Raw genomic sequence first — 27779 nt, forward strand, 5'->3', positions numbered from 1 at the left:
GAACAGCAGTCAGGCAGCAAAGTACTGCAGGAAGTTGGAATAAACAGGAGACTACCAGGAAGCAGGACAGTCCTACTTCAAGACTGTCGGACAGAATGCAGAGGGGTTAAGTAAAATGACCCAAAGTGGAACAGTGCTCTTCAAGTCTGTAACACTACACAAATGCAAGTTTTAACAATTGAAGCAAGCTATCCTGATCTGATCTGTAACTTTGTACATTTCACCAGACTTGGAATAAAGCAGTCTACAAATGAAATCAAACTTCGCCTCATCTAGTGTGAACTTGGTCCTCCTTCGGAGGAACTGAAGCAGTATGTGCTAAGACATGGAGCGCTGGTCTAGATTACGAAAGCTCCATGGTTATATTCCCAGGTCCAGCTACAATATAAGTAAATAAAGAGCAGTGGGTGTCAAGTTCCATAAAGGCAAGGCATTTGGACTGCTTGCAGGAGTGACTGGCACCACTCAGAAGGTATCTATGGCAGCCTGAATTCTTAACACTAATGTTCTTAGTCATTTGGTAGTACAGAACTTGAGTATTGCTGAAAACAGAGACATTTTGTGGAAGCTTTTCATCTTGCACTCATCAGGACAAGTCGCAAGAATATCAATCTAAGGGAAAGCAACAAATTTATACTGTATGAGAAGAGTGTGCTGATTGGCTGGCAAGTGGACTGATGGAGGTGTTGCCATGGAGAATGCACCAGTTCATGGTGACTGACTTAACTGCCAAGCTTTGTTTGAAATTTAAACCAGGCAGCTTGACCCTGATTGGTCAAGGAATTGCCCCGAGGAATGAACCAGCGAATGACTGTCACTTATTTTGTTCAGCTGAAACAGGTAGAATGCGTACACCAAGTTCTTTCTGTCTGCAAAGAACAAAGCCCTGTGTATTAATACATGTAGCTTCCAGTACGTGCAAATGCACCACACTGCGAGCCCGACTGACAATCTTAAAAACTGGTTGTCAGCGTAATTCTTAGCACACTGAGGATTATTTAGCAAATGATGTCCAATTGCGGAATCATATCTAATGTTGGGCACTGTTTTGAGTTTTGCAAGCAAGGTCTGTACCTTGCCCGTTGCGAACAGCGAAAGGGACATGTTGTTTGATACGGTCCACCAGTCTTTGGGACATACAGCCGATGTACCTAGCATCACACTGGCATTGAAATTCATATCACATTACTCATGTGCGTGATAGGCAGAACATCTTTTTGGCTTGATGGCAGCATCCAGTTTAGTGGCGAACACCACACATGTTGCTCCTGCATATGGGCAGCACGAAAAAGCTAGCTTCACCTGCTTTGGCCAGTTCTGATGAAAGGTCACTGACCTGAAACGTTAACTTTGCTTCTCTCCCCACAGATGCTGCCACACCTGCTGAGTATTTCCAGCACTTTTTGGTTTTATTATAGCTAGCTTCACCTGTTGCTCAGATTTTTGGGATACATTACCCTTCCAGGGTAATCTGAGGTAGACGGGGCACTTTTCAGGGCCGAAAATGACAGCCTTAAGCCCGTTCATTAGTGAGCGCAATATACAGTGAGAAATGATCTCATCAGGGTAGCCATTGTCACGCAGGATGCCTTTGAATCGCCCTATTTCAGCATCAAGCTTGCATGGTGAGCAAATGGCTCTGGCCCTATATATGAGGTTGCCGATAAGGCCAATTGTATATCGCATGGAACTGTAAGAATTCCAATGCATGTATTGACCAGTGAAGCTTTCAGTAGACCGTAGTAGAGAACCCCCTAGCAGATTTCTCAACAAGGACGTCAAGGAAAGGGAGCTCATTGGACTGCTCCTTTTCAAAGGTGAATTTGAGCGTAGGATGGAGCCCATTAAGACGTGCAAGGAAATTACTACATGCAGCTGTGGATTTAAATATAGCAAACGTATGATCTACATATTGGAAATATGTAAGAGGTTAGGTGTCATTCCCTCGAAGACACATTTCTCATGGAACCCACCAAAGATGTTTGCGAGAACTGGGCCGAGAGGGGATCCCATGGCAACACCATCTATTTGGGCATACATAGTGTCATTACAACTGCGCAAGGTGCCGAGTTCATAAGTTCAATGAATACTGATTCACTCAATGGTGGGGGGTCTAGATCACCATAATATATAGTGCTGCAGCGCAAATATCGATGGCTTCCTTAAGTGGTACATTCGGGAATGGGCTAGCAATGTCAAATGAGCACGTGGACATGGCATTGCTATCGATATGCAAGTCCTTTATGGTCTTTGTGAAGGAATCCTTCACCGTGTATGTGGAGAACTTGCTCAAAACTGGTTCTAACAATTCACCCAACCATTTGGCCAATTCATGGTGTGCAGAACTGGTCATAGATAAGATAGGGCATCGAAGGACATCACTTTTGTGCGTCTCGAGCAGCCCATACAAACGTGGATGCTGCAAGCCATGAGGACGAATCCTGTCATATATATCACCCGGCAGCTCATTGCTCTTACACAAGTCCAGCAAGTTTTTTTTTTAAAAGCTTACTTTCGAACATGGCTGTCTGGTTATGTTGAGCGGCAGATCCAATGGATACAAACTTGGACCAGTCATTAAGAATGGCGTGCACGCTGTTGATACAGTCACGCTTGTTCAGGGTGACTATTCCCACCCCTTTGTCAGGTTTACTGATGTGTATGTCCGGGTTGGTCCCAAGGCCTTGCAACGCTGTAGGACATTCACGTTGCATGTGGAAATCAGACACGTCACTCGGAATCCCGTGCGCTAGATCAGCTAGGCGCGCTTTCAAGGATTCAGTGTCTTCCGTGTATGCTGGTTTGTGGCGGGAAGTTTGAGAGTAGAGGAGTTCGAACTCAGCAAATACCTCTTGCCGTTTGATTTGGGATGAAGGCACACCAAAATTGAAACCGTGCGCAAGAACAAATTCCTTGCCTCCTAACAGCACATGGTCAGAGATTTGTTAAGTGTTTAGTGGCGTCGTTAATTGTGTTGCCAAACTGCTTCCGCTTGAGTGACTTTACAGTGCGGGCATGTTTCAAACGGGTAATGTTTACGGTGCGGTCATCCATTGAGCAATATAGTGGCATAAACGAATCAAATCAAAAAACGAAAGAAATTTGTGCACATCAGACCAAGTGCAGCATAGGGCACGGCATAAATTAGTAACCCTATTACCAAAAAAGGTTCAACAAAACATCTGTTTTCAGCAATACTAATGTTCTTCCTGCGTCTCTCCAGAAAAAAGGATCAGGTCAGGCCTTTCAAGCCAACGTCATTTCAGAGTTAATATCAGCTCCTATGACTTTATTTAAGCAAAGTGTATGGACAATAAATGGCAATTTACGCAAGAGAGTTCACATTTAGGGTAGGATGAACACAAGTTTCGAAAAAGAAAGTAAGGTGGACTGAGATGGAAGAGTGAGAACAAATTTAGTGGCATGTATCTTAAAAATGATGGGCAGGATACCATGAGTGGACCAATGCAGAGTCTAATCCACTCACCAGGTGTTCCCACACCTTCTGAAAAGGGGTCACGAGATAGTAATCAGCACTGGGAACCCTATCTGCGTTGTCTCGTAGCGAGCCCAGGGATGCTAAATGCCTTTAAATGTCACCCTAACTGAGATCAGCTCATTCAGTTCAGTAATCAGGACTAGGGCCTTATAATTGGTTGCAAAACTGCATTTCCAATAAATCTCAACACGAAACTAACGTTACAAAAAGATCATCGACCTGAAATGTTGACTGTCTCTCCACGGATTCTTCCCAACCTGTCGAGTATTTCCAGCGCTTTGTTCTTTATTTCAGATTTCCAGCATGCGCAGTATTTTGCTACGATAAAAATACAAAAGCTTTCGAAATAGCTAATCCGCAACAATCTAGTTCCCATCTGCATTATGAATTACTTTTGGTTTGGCGTCAGATGCGTTTATTGTTAAAACAGATTATAATTGAACTCCTTTTATTGATCTAAAAGTTTAGATTATAGGTTTCAAAATTCCGGTATTAATCTATCGATAATATGTATTCACTCAGCGGTTGCTATCACTTGCTGGTCTATTAATATTGCTTTCTCATTGCAACGTGTTGGTCAAAACTCTTTAAATATACTATAAACTTTCAGAATAGTGTATTCAGTTACTAATTTTGCGACGTATGTTTGAAGACTGGCCCTGACAATATTGTGAAATCCACATAGATTAAAATCGCCGTCTTCCAAAATAGGAGTTTCCGGATGGGAGAACGGATAAATTTTCCAGCAGAGCTGGATCACCACCAAGCTGCTGTCGGTAGCGGTTTCACAATTGGCCGGAAACAGTGCCAAGGCCAAAAAAAACTCCACATCTTACCTCCACACATCCAGCGAGCACTGAGGAACTATGCTGAAACCAATCAACGCTTGGAAACAGTGACGATAAAACAAACTTGGAAAGGGCTCAACACAAAAGGCCAGAGCTGGGCGGGAATTTCTGTTGGGGGGGGAGGAGAGAAAGGAGACCTCCAGTTGGCTCATTTAACCGACAGTCATTTTAGACGGCGTCAGACGCCATTTTGCAGCCGAGAAACTTGCGGATGAAAACCTAATTTTAAAATGGCGCATCAATATCACCGCCGCCCCGCTCCTCCCCCACCACTCATTCACAAAGAAACAACACTAAGGCACCGATAGTTCAAGCAAACGAAATGAGAGCATAACCACCACAATTGTCCATCTGCTATCGAGTTACACTGTACCATAACAATGTACTGTAACTTAGCAAAAGGAAAAACACCGGAAGCCAATCGTAAAACACTAAAAAGTGTGCAAGACCACAAATAACCCTCAAGCAATTATATAAAAAACTTACTTTAGTAAACACCCTATTTTAAAAGCGCCAGTCTAGCATCTGATTTTCAGAAACCCATTAGCGTGTTAGTTTTCAAACCAAATTATTGAGAAATTTACACGGGTACGTTTTCTATTTGCTGTAATACAGAATGCACTCCTCCCCAAGGAAAGTCCAAGAAGCTGAGGTACGGTCTGAGAGCCTTGGCTCAGAGATTCCCGATGTACTGGAATTTAACTAGTTAAAAAGCTGTGCAGCTTCTTGGCACAGAGCACTGGTACACAACATGGAAGTTGTACATATAGATTTAGCTGCTAAAAAACTAAACTTTGAAAATTAACGTTTTTCACGTATTACAATTTACAGACTAAAAAGTTGAGATGAATTTTAGATATCAGAAACAGCCGATGTCACGAAAGAAATTAACTAATTACAATTTTTGTAAATCACCCAAATTTAAACCGACGAAGAATTGTAAACAGTATAGCCATTGGACCAACAAATTGAGCTGAATGTATCCATTTTTCTGTTATTGAAGACTATTCAAAATATTTTCAACTTTGAAGGAAAGAATCTTGTACTTGACATAGTACTACATATATCTGATACTGGAAACCAAAGTACTAATTATTCTTGATGGGAGAAACTGATCAGTATGTTAACTAAATTAAGAACTCAAAGCAAAACTCTAACTAAATAGGATCACTAAAGGGACAGGATAATGTGTCAAATACCAGATTTCTTCCAGAAAGGCTGCTCAGAACACAGAATCTGACCTTAAAGACAAAATAGCATAAATCCTTAAGAGTGAAATAAACAATAAAGTTAGACAAAGAGCTTTGCAGGGAGGAAAATAGAAACACACATTAACAGTCTGAAATGCTATGCAAAGTTGAGTGAGGGAACGGTACAGAAGCTAAAAGACAAAAAAATGCAAAGCTTTTGGGAAAGTATGCATAAAGTGATTAAAAACACTATGCTGTTGCAAATTATGGAACATGGAAAAGTCAAGAGCAAGACGTAAAAGAGAACTTGGGAGTTTTACATGAATGTAACAGCTCCAAACCAAAATGAGTGCAAAATACTGCGGATGCTGGAAATCTGAAATAAAACAAAGTGCTGGAAATACTCCGCAGGTCAGGCAGCATCTGTGGAGAGAGAAAGAGAGTTAACGTTTCTGGTCTGTGACCTGTCATCAGAACTGGCAAAGGTTAGAAAAAGGCTTTGAGCAACTGAAAGAGAGGGATGGAGTGGGGGTGTGGGTAGGATGGGGGTGCAGGAAGGGTGGGGAAGAACAAAAGGGAAGGTCTGTGATAGGGTAAAGGGCAGGAGAAATTAAATGACAAAGATGTCATGGAATAAAAGGCAAAGGGAGTAGTAATAGCCTTAGTAAAAGACTTTTCACTTGCTCAAAGCCCATTACATTTTTAACCTTTCTGCTGAAAGGTCACAGACCTGAAACATTAACTTTGTTTCTTTCTCCACAGATGCTGCCAGACCTGCTGAGTATTTCCAGCACTGGTTTTAAATCAAACTGAGTTTGGGTACTACAATTAAAGTGAATAAAACAGTGCTTTAAAACAGAAGCATGTGTAAATATATCTGATGGACCGAAACGGCATCAAACCAAGATAAGGATGACAGTAGTCAGGACCAAAAGTCTTAAAGGGGGCTGACTTCTTAAAATGCATATAGGAGAGCTTTTTGAGCCAGTACGTAGAAAGTCCTACGAGAAGGGGCAGTACTGGACCTAATCCTAGAGAATTAAGCGGGACAAGTGGTAGAAGTGTCAGTGAGGGAACATTTCTGGGATAGTGACCATAACTCTAAGATTTAAGGTAGTTATGGAAAAGGACAAAGACGGACCGGAAATAAAGGTACTGAATTGGGGGAAGGCCAATTTCAATATGATAAAACAGGATCTGGCCAAAGTGGACTGGGAGCAGCTACTTGTAGGAAAGTCTACATCAGACCAGTGGGAGTCATTCAAAAAGGAAATAGTGAGAGTTCAGAGCCAACATGTACCCGTCAAGGTGAAGGGTAGGACCAACAAGTCCAGGGAACCCTGGATATTAAGGGATATAAAGGATTGTATCAGGGGAAAAAAAGGCTTATGGCAGATTCAGAACGCTGAAAACAGCAGAGGCCCTAGAGGAGTATAGAAAGTGGAGGGGGGTACTTAAAAGTAATTAGGAGAGCGAAGAGGGGGGCATGAAAAAACACTGGTGGGCAAGATAAAGTAAAGTCCTAAGGCATTTTATAAGCATATTAAGGGCAAGAGGATAACCAAGGAAACAGTAGGGCCCATTTGGGACCAAAGTGGCAATCTGTGTGTTGAGCCGGAGGATATAGGTGAGGTTTTAAATGATTACTTTTCATCTGTGTTCACTATGGAGAAGGACGATGTAGGTGTAGAGATCAGGGAGTGGGATTGTGATGTACTTGAACATATTAGCATTGAAAGGGAGGAGGTATTAGATGTTTTAGCAGGCTTAAAAGTGGATAAATCCCCAGACCCAGATGAGATATATCCCAGGCTGCTATGTGAGGCAAGGGAGGGAGCTAACAGGGGGTCTGACACAAATTTTCAAATCCTCTCTGGCCACAGGAGAGGTACCAGAGGATTGGAGGACAGCGAATGTGGTACCATTATTCAAGAAAGGTAGTAGGGATAAACCAGGTAATTACAGGCTGGTGAGTCTAACATCAGTAGTAGGGAAACTATTGGAAAGAATTCTGAGGGACAGGATTAATCTCCACTTGGAGAGGCAGGGATAGTCAGCATGGCTTTGTCAGGGGGAGATCGTGTCAAACAAACTTGATTGAATTTTTCGAGGAGGTGACTAGATGTGTAGATGAGGGTAAAGCAGTTGATGTAGTCTACATGGACTTCAGTAAGGCTTTTGATAAGGTCCCACATGGGACATTGGTTAAGAAGGTAAGAGCCCATGGGATCCAGGGCAATTTGGATCCAAAATTGGCTGAGTGGCAGAAGGCAGAGGGTGATGGTCGAGGGTTGTTTCTGCGAGTGGAAGCCTGTGACCAGTGGTGTACCGCAGGGATCTGTGCTGGGTCCCTTGCTGTTTGTAATGTACATTCATGATTTAGACGCGAATACAGGAGGTATGATCAGCAAGTTCGCAGATGACACGAAAACTGGTGGCGTCGTAAACAGTGAGGAGGAAAGCCTTAGATCACAGGACGATATAGATGGGCTGGTAAGATGGGCAGAGTATGGAAAATGGAATTTAATCCTGAGAAGTGTGAGGTGATGCATTTTGGGAGGACTAACCAGGCAAGGGAATATACAATGGGTGGTAGGACCCTGGACAACGTATGGTCAGCCAAGAGCGACGTCTCAATTCATTCCATCTTCGCTGCCTCCGGAGAATCCTTGGCATCAGGTGGCAGGACCGTATCTCCAACACAGAAGTCCTCGAGGCGGCCAACATCCCCAGCATATACACCCTACTGAGCCAGCGGCGCTTGAGATGGCTTGGCCATGTGAGCCGCATGCAAGATGGCAGGATCCCCAAGGACACATTGTACAGCAAGCTCGTCACTGGTATCAGATCCACCGGCTGTCCATGTCTCCGCTTTAAAGATGTCTGCAAACGCGACATGAAGTCCTGTGACATTGATCACAAGTCGTGGGAGTCAGCGATCGCCAGAGCTGGCTGACAGCCATAAAGGCGGGGCTAAAGAGTGGCGAGTCAAAGTGACTTAGAGTTGGCAGGAAAAAAAGACAGAAGCACAAGGAGAGCGCCAACTGTGTAACAGCCCCAACAGCCAATTTTATCTGCAGCACCTGTGGAAGAGTCCGTCACTCTAGAATTGGCCTTTATAGCCACTCCAGGTGCTGCTCCACAAACCACTGACCACTTCTAGACGCTTACCCATTGACTCTCGAGACAAGGAGGCTAAAGAAGAAGGTAGGACCCTAGGAAGTACAGACGGTCAGAGGGACCTTGATGTACTTGTCTATAGATCACTGAAGGCAGCAGCAAGGTAGATAAGATGGTTAGGAAGGCATATGGGATACTTACATTCTATGCCTCGGCTAATAAAAGCAGGGAGGTTATGATGGAGCTGTATAAAACACCAGTTAGGCCACAGCTGGAGAACGGTGTACAGTTCTGGGCACCACACTATAGGAAGGATGTGATTGCACTGGAGAGGGTGCAGAGGAGATTCACCAGGATGTTGCCTGGGCTGGAGCGTTTCAGCTATGAAGGGAGACTGAAAAGGCTAGGGTTGTTTTCCTTAGAGCAGAGAAGGCTGAGGGGGAACATGATTGAGGTATACCAAATTATGAGGGGCATTGATAGGGTAGATACGAAGAAACTTTTTCCCTTAGCAGAGGGGTCAATAACCAGGGGGCATAGATTGAAGGTAAGGGGCAGGAGGTTTAGAGGGGTCTGAGGAAAAAAATTTTCACCCAGAGGGTGATCGGAATCTGGAATGCACTGCCTGAAGGGGTGGTAGAGGCAGGAACCCTCACAACATTTAAGAAGTATTTAGATGAGCATTTGAAACACCATAGCATACAAAGCTACGGGCCAAGTGCTGGAAAATGGGATTAGAATAGGTAGGTGCTTGACGGCCGGCGTGGACACGATGGGCCGAATGGCCTGTTTCTGTGCGGTATGACTCTATGACCAGACATAACATGAAACACAGATGCACTGCCAGCATCAAACACAGGATCAAATAACAGTTGTCATTGGTAGTGCCAAAAGCCAAGTTTAGGTCTAAGCACGTGCAAGAAATTCAGTCCAGTGAAAAGTAAGGGAACATTTACACAGGAATGAAGGGTCTTCTCCAAAAATTGGGTTGTTAGTTAGTTAGGAAAACAACCAAACTGATACAGGTTACTTCAGAAATACACCAAAACAAAAGAAAAATATTTGCACTACCGAGTGACTGGAAGACAAATTTACCAACAAAACAGGGAAATCTGCTAGCAATTATATAGAGTGGAAAATGCAGATTTTTTGGACCCTAAATCCCTAAACAGTGCAAGGAAACATTTCAATCCACCAACTCAGGAGGAAATTAAAGGTAGAGTTTGTTAATTCAAGTTACTTTAACATGTCAGTTGCATCTTCAGATTTCTAATAGCTGAGCTTGAATAAAAAAACTACTTTGATGACGTTAAAGATTCTTCCAGCTTCACTTTAATATTACTTCAGCTACAGTGCTTGCCTACTCCTGTTAACCTGAAGTCATTCAAATTTTTCTGTAAATACAATTATATGTAATTCAAATGAAAATAATTAAAACAGCACTTTGTACTCTGAATAGATTTGAATTAACAGGTAATTCTAATTAAGTGACTGTTAAAAAAGCAGACTGTATTTCAAAAACCATGCACATGATACATCAGCATATTAAAAGCGTGACATCAGTGGATGGCAGAAAAGTGAGATTTGTTCAAACAGAAACGTGATGACAGATTTCAGATAGTTACTAGAAGGGCAAACATAGCAAAAAGACAAATGTGTATTTTGAATCACTGAATTGACATTTGTCGATGACATAACTACAACTTGCATTTCTATAGCGCCTTTAAAGAATTAAAATGTTCCAAGGTGCTTCACAGGAGTGTAAACAAGATTTGACACAGAGCCACATAAGGAGATATCAGGACAGTTGAGGCCAAAGAGCAAGGTTTTCAGGAGTGCCTGAGGAGAGAGGTAGAAGGGTTTAGGGAGAGCATTCCAGAGCTTTGGCCTAGGCCGCTGAAGGCACAGCCGCCAATGGTGAAACGAAGAAAATCAGGGATGTGCAAGAGACTAGAACTGGAGGAGTGCAGAGATCTCCGAGGGTTGTAGGAGGTTACAGAAATGAGGAGGGGCAAGGCCACGGAGGGATTTGAAAACATGAGAATTTAAAAATTGAGGCAGTGGTGGACCGGGAGCCAATGTAGGTCAACAAGCACAGGGGTGATGGGTGAATGGGACTTGGTGAGAGTTCAGATTTGATAGCATGAAAGTATCAGCTATTATGGGCACTTCATGCCTACAGTGCAAGAAAGAGATGCAAAGACTCCTAGGTATGGTCTATTAGGTTAGTCAATTTTTTCAGAAATTATTCCTGAATGAACTAGAATAGTGAACGGAAAAAAAAACATGGAAAATTTTAAACAGACCACTCATGCAAGAGCAATTCTGGAGTTTTACAAATCTAAAGACAAACAAACATTCATCAGGAGACAGAATTTGGGGTTGTGATGCTACAAAAGATGACTGGTAGCAACCATCTGCAGACACATCTGCACAAATCAAGAAGGAGTATTGCACTTGGTTGTGAAAGGTTCATCAGCTTGTGTGTTACTATACTGCAGTGTTAAAATGGTCATTTCTGGTGGTGGTCATTGCATTTTGTGTCATGTGCTCAACGGCATCATGAAACCACTGATTTATAGTTTTCACAGAAATATGGAATCACAGAATAAGAGCCCCAAAACATTTAGTCCTGTGATCCCATAATAAAGACAGAATTTGACTGTCAATATAATTCAATGGGCCTAACCAATAGACACATGTAAATGTGATCCCCAAAACATCACTAAAATACTGTAATTCCATATGGTAAAAATAGAATTTGACTTGCTTAATCACAGTGGAACTCTGACCCTAATTATTGGTCAAAAGAGTCAGAATGCTATCAATGAATACAGTGTTGAAACAAATGGCCTTTTTCTGCTCTGAATTTTATATCCTTACTGTGCTTATTTGTAGTCAACTTCATGAAGATTGATCATAAATCCCACATTCATACTCAAAAATTGGAGGTTTCACTGCAAAAAGTTAATCATATAGATCTTGCTGAAACTGTTAAAACCACAAGACTAGTTCTGCTGGAAACAACTCATGTTAAGCAGATTGGCATGTTTATAGATATGTGTTGTAAAAAATTGCACTGTGCTGTAATTGCAGTATCTGGAATTCTGTAGTTTTTTTTTTAATCTTGGCATTAAACAAAAGAGTTTGCTTGCTTAATTTGTAAAGAAATATTGTAATTTTAAATTGTGTGGTGATACTTGCCTACTAAAGTATTCACATAGGATGTGCTATGTTTTCTACTGTAATTCTTAATCCAGAGCCTAGTGACTTTTGTAAGACCAGGATTCATAAATGCACTTCAGAATCTTAGGGAACAAGAGCGGTGTTACTCTTGATAGGGAAGGGGTCGGGGGGGGAATAAATACATACATCAATAAATAAATAGGTATTTTGAAAGCAATAATTAAATGTCGAATGTTATTTGTCATGTCGCAATCACACAGAAAGTATGGAAAATATCACTATATAACACATGTAATATACATATTAAACACCAGATGAAGCCTCTTCAGTAATTTTCCTGATCAGTATCTGAACCAGTAATCCTTTGCAACATACATAAATCTACCTGTGATTATTTCACTAAATGTTAATCACACCGTTACTGTCAAATGTGCTTTTATTGTATATTATTAAGAATTTATATTTACATGAATTTACATATAAATATGAGGTATAATTCTGCTTATCCAAAGTATTCCAGAGACACAAGTAGAATGAATTAATGAGGGTTTTGAGTAACAGCAGTATAGAATTAGATAGGTGGAATTATAACTGATTTCCAAATCAGTGGAAATTGAAGTGCATTTATCACATCATTCATCATGGTTTGAGATACAATTATTCACATCCCACCCCTCCCCCAAAGCACTTTAGACACCCTAACCTCAAAAGGAAAAGAAAGGTTTGATATGGGTGAATTTTAACAGGGAGATTTCCTACCACTTAAAGTAGTCCACTTGAAGCTGCCTGACTGTTGCCTGCCTCCAATTAGCAACAAACTACATGTGTTTTACTTCAGTCCAAATTTTCTGACAGAAGGGGCTCATGCAGAGATACAGTTCCACAGGCAGCCTTTGACTGACTTGTCCAAGATGCCATTGTTTATTGATGAGCCCAATAACTAGTGTCAGCAGGCTATTCAACTTTGGAAAGCACCAGAGCGACGCCAGATTTCTACCCGCTTCTAAATCCAACGTCCATGTGCATGCAAGTTCCATCATGGGTCACTGGGTAGAAGCCAGTCGCAGATTCAACCAACATTAGCCTAGGTATCATGAAAGTAACTGCACCCTCTAGCATCATACCGGATGAGATCAGATACTTTAGCGCGGACCAGGTATCGAAAATTGGCTGCATATGGCTTAGTATCACAATGGAAGTGCATTAACCCACTGAGCCATCAGGGGATTTAGGCTTTAGGTGTTAACGGTTATTCTGCAGTGGATATATTCGTCAGAAAGAAGCAAAAACATCTTAGTTTCAAAGGCTTTGTTTGGCCTCTGGCTGGAAATGATTAATACAATTTATGGGTATCTCCAGGCCAAAGATAAACTCCTTCAATAAGCTAACAGGGCACAGCCTATTTTCAGAGGTGATCAGAAAGTTGTAAATTAACATTAACTTTATTGAGGGAGGACTTTTAAAGCTTTCAGATTTGTCATCAATTCCAAATGCAAATTTCACCTTCAAACTGACCCTTTGTAGTACAAGATCTGATCGTTCAAGTCAGCTTAAACAAAAGTCAGACAACTGCTGCACCCAAATGATCAGGAAACTCTAGAAACAAGGTCTTAAAAACATAAAATAAATTACTAAATGTAAACTACACTAAATTTGAACAGCATCTTGGATAAATGTGAAATATCAGAATCATGAGTACTAATGACAAACTTAAAATGTTCTGAGCTGCATGAAATGTTGAGAATCATGCCTCAGTAGTTACAGGGAGCAGGCAATGCAACACCCCTCTCAGCACCAGGATAGGAAGAATAAGGAATGAAAATTCAAAAAAAGGAAAAAATTTGAACAGTGTATTCCTAGAAAAAAAATATCGTTCCTAAGTAATCTTTTATGTCAACATGCACAAACTTGAATGACAGACAGATCTGACTGACCTTGGACACAAGATACCTGAACCGCATTCAACAAATTTGCTCCGACCTTCCATGCTAAGGCGGCAGAAAGCTTACCTGGTCGCAGAATTTGCCTATGCTATTCCTAATTCCGCTGTAAAGAGACATTCTACATTGGCCTGACGTTGCGCTCTTCCCTGCAGGTAAGCACTTGAGCTTGGCTGACTGGCTGTGCGGGGGAAACTGGAAAGTGAACCTGCATTTCTAAATAACGGACAACATTTTAGCGTCGATTTAATATACAGAAGGAACCTAAACTAGAAAAGACTTGCATCTATACAGTATTTTTCACAACCTAAAGAAGTACTTTTGAAGTATAGCCACTGTGGTAATACTGGAAATGCAGCAGCCAATTTGCACAAAAAAAAAAGGACCCACAAACAGCAACAGGACAATAACCAAATAATCTGTTTTGGTGATGCTTGATTGAGGGATAAATATTGGACAGGACATTGGGGAGAACTCCCCCAGCTCTTCTTCGAAATAGTGCTAATGGGTTTTTTACACCCACCTGAGGGGGGGGGGCAGACGGGGCCTTGGTTTAAACAGCTCAGCTGAAAGATAGTATCTCTGGCAGTGCAGCACTCCCACAGTACTGCACTGGAGTGTCAGTCTAGATTGTATGCTTAAATCCATGGAGTAGGACTTGAACCCACAACCTTCTGACTCAAAGGGGAGAGTGCTACTAAGAGTTTTCTTTAGGCAACATAAACTGGCAGAGAATTAAATTGACACTGGCCCTATAACAGATAATATTATAAACTGTTGTACTTAAACTATAAAAATGTATCCATGTATTTTCAGAATACAAATTCAACATGGAAAAACTGCAGTTATCTGGGCCTTGAGTATTATACAAGCCCCTGAAACAGCATGTACTGCCAGGGAGGATTGCCACCTGAATCCAGAAATCAGAACAGAAGGCTAAGGAATAGCCGAGCATGTGGATCCATATGCATGTAGAAAGACTTGCAGGTTGATAGGTAAATTGGCCATTGTAAATTGCCCCTCGTGTAGGTAGGTGGTAGGGGAATGGTGGGGATGTGGTAGGGAATATGGGATTAATGTAGGATTAGTATAAATGGGTGGTTGTTGGTCGGCACAGACTCGGTGGGCCGAAGGGCCTGTTTCAGTGCTGTAACTCTAAATAAAATAAATTCTAATTTACAGACACTCCATTGCACCAACAATTCCTTCAGGACAGACCCTCTAGGCAAGTTCAGCTATGGAATATCTTGTGTTTAGACTGGCATGTTTGAAAGCCAGTTTTATTGTATAGAAATTTTAAAAAGGCTTTCATAATGAGATATTGTATAATATATACACACTGAAACTTAGATTCATTGATACTCAAAGATACTAAAAAATTTACCAAAATATTTGTCCTATTAACATTTCACTAAGTATAACTATTGTTTATAATGGAGGTCAAATCAGAAAAGCCTGAAGAATTATTAGGTTCTAACTTTCTTTGAGAGAATTTACAAATTTAATATTCAATTTTTCTGATTTACTGAGTACTGGAAGAACTACTCCTATTATATGCATGTCTAAACTCCAATTTCACTTTTGAACAATATACTTGCATTCATTCAGGCTGTTTGTTCATCGGCAGATTCCCTATCTCTTCAATAAAAGCAAAATACTGCAGATGCTGGAAATCTGAAATAAAAATAGAAAGTGCTGGAAATACTCAGCAGGTCTGGCAGCATCTGTGGAGAGAGAAGCAGAGTTAATGTTTCAGGTCTGACTTTTCATCAGAACACATCTCTGCTTCTTTCTCAAAAGATGCTGCCTGACCTGCTGAGTATTTCCAGCACTTTCTGTTTTTATTCCCCATATCTTCAGTTGTGATTTCTTGCCGTTTTATCTGAGCCAATTACTCGCAAGTGCAAAATTCTCAGACGTGTGACGGATGCAATAAATGCAAAATGTTTCACGGGGATCATTCATAACATTGTTTGTGTTTTATAACAATAGGGCTGTTTAAACCATGTAGGGAAATTGCATTTTTATTACATGTCATTGTGGGATTTTTTCCTGGTGCTGCAGGGATTAAAATCGATAATTTAGTCTATTATTCAGTGAAAACTGTAGATGCATGGTCTTTATGTATATTCATTTATCTATTTAACTTTTAAACCCTTGCCTTTTAAAGCTGGGAATACACAGCAAGATGCAACAATTAGAGATAGGTATCTAGTAGTTAGCAGTACTAAGGAGAAATGGGATTAAGCTGCACTCAGGGATTATCCTAGACTTTGAACCATTCCACCACGCTGTCAACGAAGAACTAGGCTGAAGTCATGCAATTTGACAGCATTACAGTCGAGGTTGCTGGGGGTTTGGCAGCATGGGGATACTTTTCTCTGGCATCACCGTGAACAGGAAACCTAGAGTTTGGCACAACTATGGAAGGCAAACTTGAGGTTTAGCACAACTGTAGGTTGAATGAGAGATTTGGCTCACTGGTGGATTCACGGTTCCATCAACAGTGAGGGGAGAGGCGGTCATAACAAAAAGCACTGGGTGTGGGGAATCCCACGCTTGGTAGCACTGGTTTGTGCCCAAGAAATCAATTAATTTGTATTTTTGTGATTGTGTATGTGTCTCTCTGTTTCACAGAAGAAACAAGTTTGGTAATAAAAACTGAAAATGCTGGAAATACTCAGGTCAGTCAGCCCTTTTGTTTTTTTTCCAGATTTCCAGCATCCACGATATTTTGCTTTTATATAAGGAGAGTTGGGTGATCATTAGTTTAGTGGGATTAGAGTTGAAGGAGCGGGCGATGGCTCACAAGGACGCGAGTCCTAAGGTTGTCATTAGCTCAGAGAGGACATGGAAGAGATGGTCAGGAAGTGCAAGAGTGAAAAAAGTGGGGGGGAGAAGAGGAAAAATTTTTGGCTTGGCATGCAGAAAGCAGCAGAGACAGTTGAGGGGAGGTTGAAGACAGGCACCTGATCATTCTGGGTTTGGGGGGGAGGGGGGGTGAAATCTCACATCTAGCAGCATTTTCCATCCCTTTCTAAGGGATCTTTGGAAACACTGAATACCATGTTTTGTGATTTAACTGTGAGACAGAATCAAGGAAAATATTGTAACAACGGATGCCGGGACATTGGGTAAACTTGAGGAAATAGACAGATTTTTAATTAGAAATGGGTTGAAGGGTTATGGAGAACGGGCAGGAAAGTGGAGTTGAGGCCAAGATGAAATCAGCCATGATCGTATTGAATGGTGGAGCAGGCTCGATGGGCTGAATTGCCTACTCCTAGTCCTTATAACCATCAACAAATGATGGGTGATAATTAGAGCTTTCAATATTTAACATGTTTTTCACTTGGGGGGCGGGGGGGAAGCACTTGAATGAAGACGAAGGAACAACACTTTTTTGTCTGATGGCTGAGAGTAATTAGAATGTTTACATTTTATAACGGTCAACACAATCAGAGGCGGTTTGCTTCAAGAAAATAAACTCAAATTACAATGAGGAATGCATTTTCTCAAGTTTAAATAACCAAAAGGTACAACAGGTGCAAAAATCAGTACTTTTTTCATTTTTATCCTTCAAATAAATGAAAACAAATTCCTCTTCTACAAACCTTAACTGCATTATTAGGTGGGTTGGGGAAAGAGAAAAGAGTTGTACTGCGAGTCACTAGATAATCAATATGGGAAGGAGGTTCAAAGCTTTGAGTAAATCTAGATGTTCAGGATCATAGATTATTTAGAAATGTGTGATGGATTAGAACATGCTTAACACCCCCTGCATACTTTACTATTCTCCACAAGAACTTTTCCTCAACAGCTGTTGTATACTAAACGTGTTGGAAGTTGTTAAAAGTCAAATAATGTGTTCCTCCTTATACCCACCAGATACAAATTTCTATTCAAATTGGTAAGAACTTAAAACAAATCAACTTTCCATTTAGCTGACAGGAGATTCCGATGTTTCAGGATGATTTAAGAAGTAATTTGTTTTAAACGACAGGACAGAAGTATCAGATGGTGATGTTCGACTTAATGCACAATATTGGAGAACAGGATTATAAGCTATTGGGTAGCACATAGCTCAAAATGAAGACTGAGCTACTAGAGAACAGTAACTGGTAAAAGTTACCAGTTTGCAGCAAATAAACCTACTAACCCACCAACATTTATAGATACCAAGAGTGCTGACCAATTGCCTAGAAGTGGGATTAATGCAGTGAACACAACACCCGATGCTGTCACTCACCCACTGCTAAATTGATCAGTCTAACTTTAGTGAACACAAGTTAATACTGAGCATGCAGTGATACAGCATATTACATTCACAATGAGCTTCACTTAGAAACTTCTTGAAATTTTGCATGCAAAGCAGACTCCTCCAGGATAAGCTGCTGAGATCAGAATTAAACTGGGGTCTATTTATTAGGCATAACAAGTACAAGAAAAAAAAAGTGCTGGGACTTAGTCACACCCTTTCTCAGAGTATCACTCCCTGACAGTACTGGGAGAGGTGCATCACAGCTGTTTCAAGAATGTGGAGGCCAGGATTCCCATGCCATTTGTTTGTAGAGATATGCATTCTGCTCCAGGTTTGACACCCGTATGAGTTCCCTATTTTGCTGTGCACCATAAGGTTCCCTTGAAAGTATTAGGAATCAACAGGATATGAACTTGGGATGCCATATTCCTATCTCACAAGAGTCATTCTTCTCCTCAGATGGGTATTTCCTTGATGGGGATCTTATCTACTCATTAAGGGAAAAAGTACTTGTGATGGCACATGCTTTCCGTACTGCAATTTTCATAACTATACCCATCAAACTTTACATGCATCAATTCACATCTGGGTTTCTGACATCCACCCTAATGACAGTCATGGAAGACTGGAAGCCAGCCTTTATTAAGAGGCAGGTCATAAGACAAAATGTCAAGTTCAGAACATCATTAGCATTTGGGTGGAAAAAACTTGCAGCGCTTGTTGCGGATGCAGAAGTTGCACAAGACGTCTCAGCAAATGTCATCAGTGCTATTGGTAGCCTTGCTGTTGCCACTGTTGACTAAATGATCTGTACCTGACAGTTTTATAGATTAGTTCAGCGCTGTTCAGTCAAGATGCTCAACAAGGAACTGCAAAAGAAAAACAAGTCATGTCTTTACAAAGAAAGAGGGAATTATCTGCAAAATAACTGATTCACCTATCTCACAGTGATTCAAATATCCATCTGAAGTACACTGTTGATTTAATAGAGGACATATGTACAGCAAAGAATAATGAAATCTCAGCTTTCTACCCCTTCCCAAATTTCTCCATTCTACTCCTGAAGGCAGTACAGATGTACCAGAATTGGTAGCTTTCTAGTACCCGTGCCCATCAGATGTACATTCATGACGTTTGTGCCTAAATAGGCAAGCTATTCCCTTGCAGAGGCATCAAAGCCAAACCTAATCCACTGACCACCACATGCACTTATAGGAGGGGGTCACTGAAGAGTGGTCAGGAATGAGACCTCACCCTGATTTTTCCCTCCCTAACCCAGACGACCAGAGACAAACTGTAGTATCCCTACTGCCAACCTGTGATTAGCTAATTCACCACAAAACAGGGATCAAAACTTGGGACTTTTAATCTATACTGCTCAGCTACTCATCATCTTAATAAGCTGAGCCTTCAGGGGAATGCCCTGATTTATTTCTATTCTATTTCCATACCTTCATATTGAATAGTCCACCCACTATATAGAATAGTCTACAATAGGGCTCATGGAAGCAGGAAATTTGGCTGATTCCACCACCTCCCCCCTACCCCCACCCATTCCAAGGACAATGTAACCAGTTCTAATGTTCCCACAACTGCTCTAGCCGAGATCAGCAAAATCAACCAAGCAATGCATTTAGACACGAAGCCATAAGGACAGCACACTAGTGCCAGTCACTAAGATAGCCAAGCCAGCTATAGTAACTCGCCCATTGGGAAAAATAAAAATCGGAATCTTCACCACACCTCTCTTGGAAGCATAGTAGCAATCAGTGGTGCCATGGGGATATAAACTGGTAACATACCACTCTGATGCATAATGTGTCAGACCACCAGAAGCCTTTTCTGTTTGAGCACCCTGTAACCATTCTAAGCCATACAAATGGCGAAACCCTTCAACAAGAGGTGATAATTCATGAACAGAACATTTACAAATACAATTTAACAAACAGTCCAACACTAACAGGTGTGTGGAAAAGTACCCAGAAGGTAAATGGAAAGTTACAATTTCCCCTTATGAAGGTAATAAATAACCTATCTAATGAGCTGAGGACAATTCTGTTTGTTCCCCTGTAACATGGAAACAGCATTAAGATGAGTACTGTTGAGGCAGAATTACAGCGGAATGGAATTTAAGAGACTCGGCTTTAAATAATAGCAGCCTGTATATAAACCATTTTAATGAACACAAAAATACAGGGCAAAGTCAGAAAACGTTTTCATAAAAACAAGAACTGTAGGTGAAATCTATGCATCTTTGCTAAAACTTGCAGAAAGCTGGCCGCCGCTAATTCAGTCCTGCCTGTCACATGTCACAAACAACATGTGCTTAGCATGCTCAATTCTCGATTGAGCAAGACCTTTATGCATCTTTATGCGCTGAGACTAGTTGTTTCTAGTCTATGTAAACAGCAGAAATGCAACTTAATTTACTTAATGCCGCCATTCTAAAATAGCTATTGAAAATAAAAATAAAAATAGCAATTGTCAGCCGCTTTTCAGAATTTCAAGTGACCATTGGAGGGAAATCAATCGAACATGAGGCCATTTTAAATAAGCAATATGGAATACAACAGTGCACCAAAATGTGATACAGAATAATTGTATACTGGCTCCATCTACTGGCCATTCCAAATTAAGCTGTTTCACTTCCAGCTTCATATCTTGTGACAGTTCATTCAAGTGTAAAAGTTTAGTTTGAACTAACAGCGTACATCATAATTCATGAACACATCCAAGAGTATACTCCTATGGCAAACAATGCAACAGGCAGAAAATGTATCTGTTTCAGGCAAGAATGGCTTTTGCACGTAAATGTTACCTCCCCCAGTTTCAGGACAAATATCAATGTGAATCACCGTGCAAAACAAAAAAAAAACATTTTAAATAATGCAGTCATCACTTACCTGCATAAGATATCCAACAGAAAGATATTATTCAGGTAGATCGTGGAGGGACCTTGCTTGCAATCCTTTCTCCATCCCAAATTACCCCACAATCATTTATTTGTTGCTGTATTCTTACTGCTATAAAAGGAAGCCAATCCAGCAACTTCCAAGGGGTGAGGCAAGCCTACACTGACAGCTGTGACAAACTATGGCAATTAAAGCTTCATTAAATTAGGCAGAGATGTTCAATCCTACTCTAGCAGATCTCCTGTGGTGCTGCTCAGAGTCAGAAATTATGCTTTTGTAAGGAAGGGTGCTACGGTGAGAAATACTGCACATTTCCACTGAAAGGATTTGTAACGTTTGAGCTATGTTTAGAGAACATTAACTGTTTTTTGATTGGTTCCCCTTGCATTCTATTGTTAAAGGCACACGGACATGCAAGATAATGGGGGATGGGTGAAGGGGAAAGAAAAGAAAGCAGGCAGCACTCTGAGCAGGAGTCCCCAACAGCTTGGTTAGCCCCAGCCTTGTTCTCTCTTCAGTGCATCATGATCAAGTGACTGCGTATTTACTTTTTGTCCAATATAATGGTGTAGGGAATGGAGGCAAGAGGGCAATGTGTTGAATTGCTAATCAAGTTAGCAAGAATTGCAGGGTGCATAGGGTTCCCAGATTTAGAGACTAAAACTAAGCCAAATAGTTACCTTCAGAAAGGGTAAATAGAATTGATGCAAGTGTGAGCTTTTAAAATATAAAGTTCAAGCCTAGGCTTTGAGGAAACTGTGCCCTTGATGCAAAAACTGTAATGATGACATTAAAAAAGACAAAAAAATGGAATGAATAAATTTAATTATATTGTGCAGTCATTTTAAATGGTTTAAAACCATATTTTGTAATTTACAAATTTCAGTTACTAACAAAAAAGGGTGGATAAAACTGAGATTCAATTGGTTCAAAAATGTAACAAAATATTGCCATTTGTTTTTCCAACTCTACAATGTTGACATGTTATCCTAACATTTTCCTATTATAAATGTTAACAGGAAATTCAGGTTGATGAATGGGGGGGGGGGTGCAGGGGATGTCAAGATGTGGCAACACTGGGAGGTGGGTGCTTGGTCTGGCAGTGGTGGGAAGATAGGCATGGGTGTATGGCAGCACTGCCACTAACAAGGTTATGCCAACACTGGGGAAGTGGGTTAATGGATATGGGAATACTGGGCGAAGAGGTTGAGCAGTACTGCTGAAATTAACATAGTAATTGGGGTCTTCAAGTGTAGATCGGAAATAGGTACAGGAAGAAAGTACGGGAGCACTGCTTACTGGCTAGGATGGGATTTCTTAAAACTATTTCCCAAGCAATGACTTTGAGGAGCCTGCAACATTTTGAATACAGCTAAATAATTATATTAATACAAATTTCATTACTGCTGGAGAAACTTAACAACCCAGCCCAAGCCCAACATGATATGAGCACCTATGCTCTCCAGGGTTACTAGAAACTGACTGAGAGCGCTTCAGCACTTTCAAAATCAGTATCAGCAACCAAAGGAAGACAGGCAACATTGGACTGGTGACAACCCCCAGAGAGTTGTGGGGGCTAGATCACTGAAAGTATTTAAAGAGGAGGCAGACAGATTTTTGAAATATCAGGGAGTTGAGGGCTATGAGGAACTGGCACGAAAGAGGAGCTGAGGTCTGGGGCAGATCAGCCATTATCTTATTGAATGGTGGGGCAAGCTTGAGGGGCCGAATGGCCTACTCCTGCTCCTATTTCTTATGTTCTTATGTAATTCTAGTATTTATTTTTTTATTTAGAGATACAGCACTGAAACAGGCCCTTCGGCCCACCAAGTCTGTGCCGACCATCAACCATAAATGGCACATTGGAGAATAGCACCACCTACCTGGAGACATAGCTGAGGGGCCTGGGAGGTAAGCAGCAGTGCCAAATACTTTGGAGGACTCCAAGACAAATAAGATGAATATATAAGTTTAATCACAACAGGATAGCATGACAACCAACATAACAGAAAAAGATGTGGTAGGGAAGCATTACAGGAAGAGCATGAATACAGATTTTTTTTAATATTGCTCAAAGTGAGTCAGATTTTGTTGTTGCAAGCTAGGGAGGGTTTTGGGGGGGTGGGGGGTGAAGAGAAACATCTCCAATGAAAGAATTTGGTCAGAAATATCTGAGACAGCTATCCAAATACAGTAAAGCAACAGATTTTCTTTTGAGTCATTCCTGGAAAATAATTACCATTTTTCTTAACCATTAAGCCTGGCTGAATGGCTAGTACAGTTGAGTCAATTAACCTTGTGTTTTTTTTGTTTTATAATGCTCTTGCAAAGTACCTTGGGACATATTACAATAAGGCACTATATAAATATAAATTATAATCAAATTCTCAGTATAAACAACAGATTCTCTAAAAATCACCTTCTAAATCTCACTTTCAAGTCAAATAGCTGGTGAGAGTGCTACTAGCAGACATAACTTCCAGTTACACAATTGTACTGATGTATATAGATTCTCCACACTTGGACGACAGCAGCCTGAGAATTGTTCACCCAGAGGGTGGCTGGAATCTGGAACACACTACCTGAAGAGGTGGTAGAAGCAGGAACCCTCACAACATTTAAGGTGCTTGATGTAGGTATAGATGTTGATGTAGGTATAGATGTTTAGCTGACAATGTTGCAAGCTATACTTTTTATATATATATATATATATATATATATAATATTGTTCAATAATAATAATTATAACAATAACCAGGGGACATAGATTTAGGGTGAGGGGATAAGGTTTAGAGGGGATTTGAGGAAAAGTTTTTTCATTCAGAGGGTGGTTGGAATCTGGAACAGACTGCCTGAAGGGGTGGTAGAGGCAGGAACCCTCAACATTTAAGTATTTAGATGAGCACTTGAAACGCCATAGCATACAAGGCTACGGGCCAAGTGCAGGAAAATGGGATTAGAATAGTTAGGTGCTCAATGGCTGGCACAGACACGATGGGTCGAAGGGCCTGTTTCTGTACTGTATAACTCTATGACTCTAATTGCAAGATACACTTTTATCACAATAAGGGTTATTCTGTCATGTAAAGCACAATGCATTACAAGGAATACACTCCACTTGTCTGGATGAATGCAGCTCCAACACTCGAAAAGCTCAACACCATCCAAGACAAAGCAGGCTGCTTAAATCGGTACTCCCACCTTAAACATTCACTCCCTCCACCGCCAGTGCAGTGGTGGCAGCGAGTACCATATACGATGCACTGCAGCAACTCACCAAGGCTCCTTCGACAGCACCTTGCAAACCAGTGACCTCTACCACCTAAAAGGACAAGGACAGCAGAACCATGGGAACACCAAGTTCCTCTCCAAGCCACACATTATCATCCTGACTTGGAACGATATTGCTGTTCCTTCACAGTCACTGGGTCAAAATTCCAGAACTCCTTTTTTAACAGCACTGTGGGTGTACCTACACCAGATGAACTGCAGCAGTTCAGGAAGGCAGCTCACCACCACCCTCGAGGGCAATTAGGATGGGCAATAAATGCTGTGCTGGCCGTGCAAGCAACATTCACATTCCATGAACAAAAAACTGTAAATATGACCTTTAATACTATGTCCCTTTACCTACACTTACTTAACCTTTATCTTTACTTTTTGACAGCCAGAGTATCGTGGATGGATAAAGCCAAATCTGCAGAGGGATTGGGAAGAGGGGAGGAGTGACACCTCACAATATATCTTAATTTAATTAAAGTGGAGAACAGAGCCAATTTTTTTTTTTTTAATTACTCAAATATTTGTGGCCATGTGTTGTGCCTGCAGTTCCCAGAAGCAGAACAGAGGAGCAAAATTGGGACTTAAGAATGGAAAAGATGAGGGTGCCCAAAAGTTAAAAGAAATTAAATGCAAGTTGTGCTTTGGGTTTGGATTACCATTTGCTACTGTATAATTTTGATGACTTGTTGCTTTAAATTTAAAAATGTTACACACAGGCCAATCAATTAAGAAATTTGAATTGAAGTGGAACAGATTTAAATTATTTTTAACATGTTCTTGGGATGTGGGCAATGCTGTTAAAGCCACATGCATTACCCATCCCTAGTTGCCGTCAGGTAGTCGTGATCAGTTTCCTCCTTGAAGTATTCCCAGAATGATGTTGGGAAAGAAATTCCAAGATCTTGACCCAGTGATGATGAAGGTTTGACAATATATGTCCAAGTGCAGATGGTGCACATTAAGAGTGGAGCGGGCAGTGATGGCATGACCATGACCTTCTTGGTGACAGAAATCACAGGGCTGGCAGGTGCTGTCAAAGTAAGCTTGGTGAGTTGTTGCAGTGCATTTTGTACAAAGTACATATTGCAGCCACAGTGGGCCAGTGGTGGGTATTCAATCCAATGACAGAGACACCTATCAAACAGACTGTTTGGATTTAGGTGTCTTCAGTATTGTTGGGCTACACCCATCTAGGTGAGTGGTGAATATTTCATCAGTCCTGACTTGAGCCTTGCAGATGAAGCAGCAACTTTGAGGACTCAGGAGGTGAGACACTTCTCAAACAGTACCTCTACTCTGTCCTGCTGTTGTAATCAATGCATTGAAACAACTAGTCCAATTAGGATTCTGGTGAAAGTAACTTGATGGTAACCAGTCAGTGGAAGATTGCGGCAGTGGTGACGCCACCAACAGTTAGGGAAGAAAGTTGGTCTTTTTCTTGTTGGAGATGGTCATTAGTTGGTTGCTTCATTAATCAGAGTTGTGAATACAGATGAACACTTGTAAGCAAACAGACAGGCCCTACTCCCAACTTTAAGACAGCAGGAAGGTCTTCGATGAAGCAGCTGAAAATAATTGGTCAGAAACATTTTTAGCTTTCTTTTGGGGGTTGGGGGGATTTGTAGGGAGAGATAATACGGTACAATTTAGTGGCCAGAGCCAGGACTCTGTTTTACATATATTTTTCTATTGGAAACGTGGGCACAAGAATGAAAAAGCTGATGTAGATGTATAACACGAATAGTTTTTTTTTTAAAGACAGGGCAAAGTGTATTCTTCAGCTGAAGCAAGGTTGGAGGCCAAGGGATAATTGGACCAGAGCAAAAAGACACGATTCAGTTCACATTTTGAAATTGTATATTCTGACCTTATTTTTACATTTCCATTCTAAAGTCCCACATCAATTATATCCATATAAACCACACTGTAATTAGATCCTCTGGCCATGCCTCTGCTGGAGAAAGTTTCAATTATAAATGCAAACATACCAATTTATAATGCATATATTTGACAGAAAGTGCAGATGCAAGATTATTAAATATAGATAGGTTGATATTGTAAAATGTGAACAAAGGAATTTTTAATGAAAAACTATGAAAACTAATTATACCTCAACACAAATGGAGGCACTACTGCGCCAACAATGGCAGGAGGGTGTAATTACAGCATGGCAAGATTACACAGTTTTCACTATAAATATGCAGAGGGATTTATAATAACGCAAGAAAAAGGAGCCATACATTATGGGGCCCCTTGAGCATGTTCCTCCATTCAATATCATGACAGATCTACTTCAACTCTATTTTCCTGCCCTATCCCCATATCCCTTCAGTGAGAACTGAATTTGACTTTGAAATGGGAACTCAGTATCAGCTTGCTCTGGTCCAATTATTCCTTTACCCGAGGATCACACTTGGTTTTGATTCCTGTGGTATTGCAAACAGGGAAAATCAATTGGTAGATCAACTTTAATGACTTTCACCACACCTTTCGCCCATCACACCTCAGACATCAGTTTTCCATTTGCAAATCTTGCACGACAATTATACCCGATTGCCTCAAGTTACTTTCTCATAACTGCAAATCACTGGCTAAAGTCGTAAAGTCAAGAGTAAAACTTTAAAATATCAACTAAATAATAGTGCTATTAAACTTACCTATACATTAGCACTGTGTTCAAATTGCCTCCAACAATATTTTTCATTTGTGGTTCTACACTTCCAAAGGTCTGAGTCGAAAGTTCACACAGAGACATAACTCAGTTGAACAGACTCAAGCAGCAGACGACAACTCTCATCATCCAACAGCTTCTAGGTGTTTTTAAATGATCAACAGTAGACTAGCCATTCAGTGTGTGCCAGGACTTGCTGCTAAGCCCTGACCTCTCCTCCACTCTAATTTGTTGATAACTAATTCCTAACTAATACCTTGCCCGTCTAAGAGCGAAGTCCAAAGTACGGAAAGTCCTCATCAGAGAACTCCTCTTTGCTGACGATGCTGCTTTAACATCTCACACTGAAGAATGCCTGCAGAGTCTCATCGACAGGTTTGCGTCTGCCTGCAATGAATTTGGCCTAACCATCAGCCTCAAGAAAACGAACATCATGGGGCAGGATGTCAGAAATGCTCCATCCATCAATATTGGCGACCACGCTCTGGAAGTGGTTCAAGAGTTCACCTACCTAGGCTCAACTATCACCAGTAACCTGTCTCTAGATGCAGAAATCAACAAGCGCATGGGTAAGGCTTCCACTGCTATGTTCAGACTGGCCAAGAGAGTGTGGGAAAATGGCGCACTGACACGGAACACAAAAGTCCGAGTGTATCAGGCCTGTGTCCTCAGTACCTTGCTCTACGGCAGCGAGGCCTGGACAACGTATGCCAGCCAAGAGCGACGTCTCAATTCATTCCATCTTCGCTGCCTTCGGAGAATACTTGGCATCAGGTGGCAGGACTATATCTCCAACACAGAAGTCCTTGAAGCGGCCAACACCCCCAGCTTATACACACTACTGAGTCAGCGGCGCTTGAGATGGCTTGG

The 27779-nt window shown here is 41.1% G+C and overlaps 1 protein-coding gene across 26 annotated transcripts in view; it reads right to left on the minus strand.

The window, feature by feature from the left end:
• LOC137358626 (zinc finger CCCH domain-containing protein 10-like) overlaps positions 1-27779 on the minus strand; it is a 112967-nt gene that overhangs the window by 82490 nt on the left and 2698 nt on the right. For 8 of the 26 annotated variants that reach the window (XR_010971258.1, XM_068024733.1, XM_068024720.1 and 5 more), the window contains exon 2: positions 18859-18913. The exons of 9 other annotated variants lie outside the window; for them this stretch is intronic. The gene's annotated coding sequence lies outside the window, so the exon portion shown is untranslated. Of the gene's footprint in view, positions 1-3718; positions 3818-4335; positions 4587-4833; positions 4991-18858; positions 18914-20947; positions 21015-27779 lie in introns of those variants that run through there. 9 more of the 26 variants (XM_068024741.1, XM_068024735.1, XM_068024737.1 and 6 more) reach the window with 8 other exon arrangements.

Source organism: Heterodontus francisci, chromosome X, assembly GCF_036365525.1.
Source record: "Heterodontus francisci isolate sHetFra1 chromosome X, sHetFra1.hap1, whole genome shotgun sequence".
NCBI classification, from domain to species: domain Eukaryota; kingdom Metazoa; phylum Chordata; class Chondrichthyes; order Heterodontiformes; family Heterodontidae; genus Heterodontus; species Heterodontus francisci.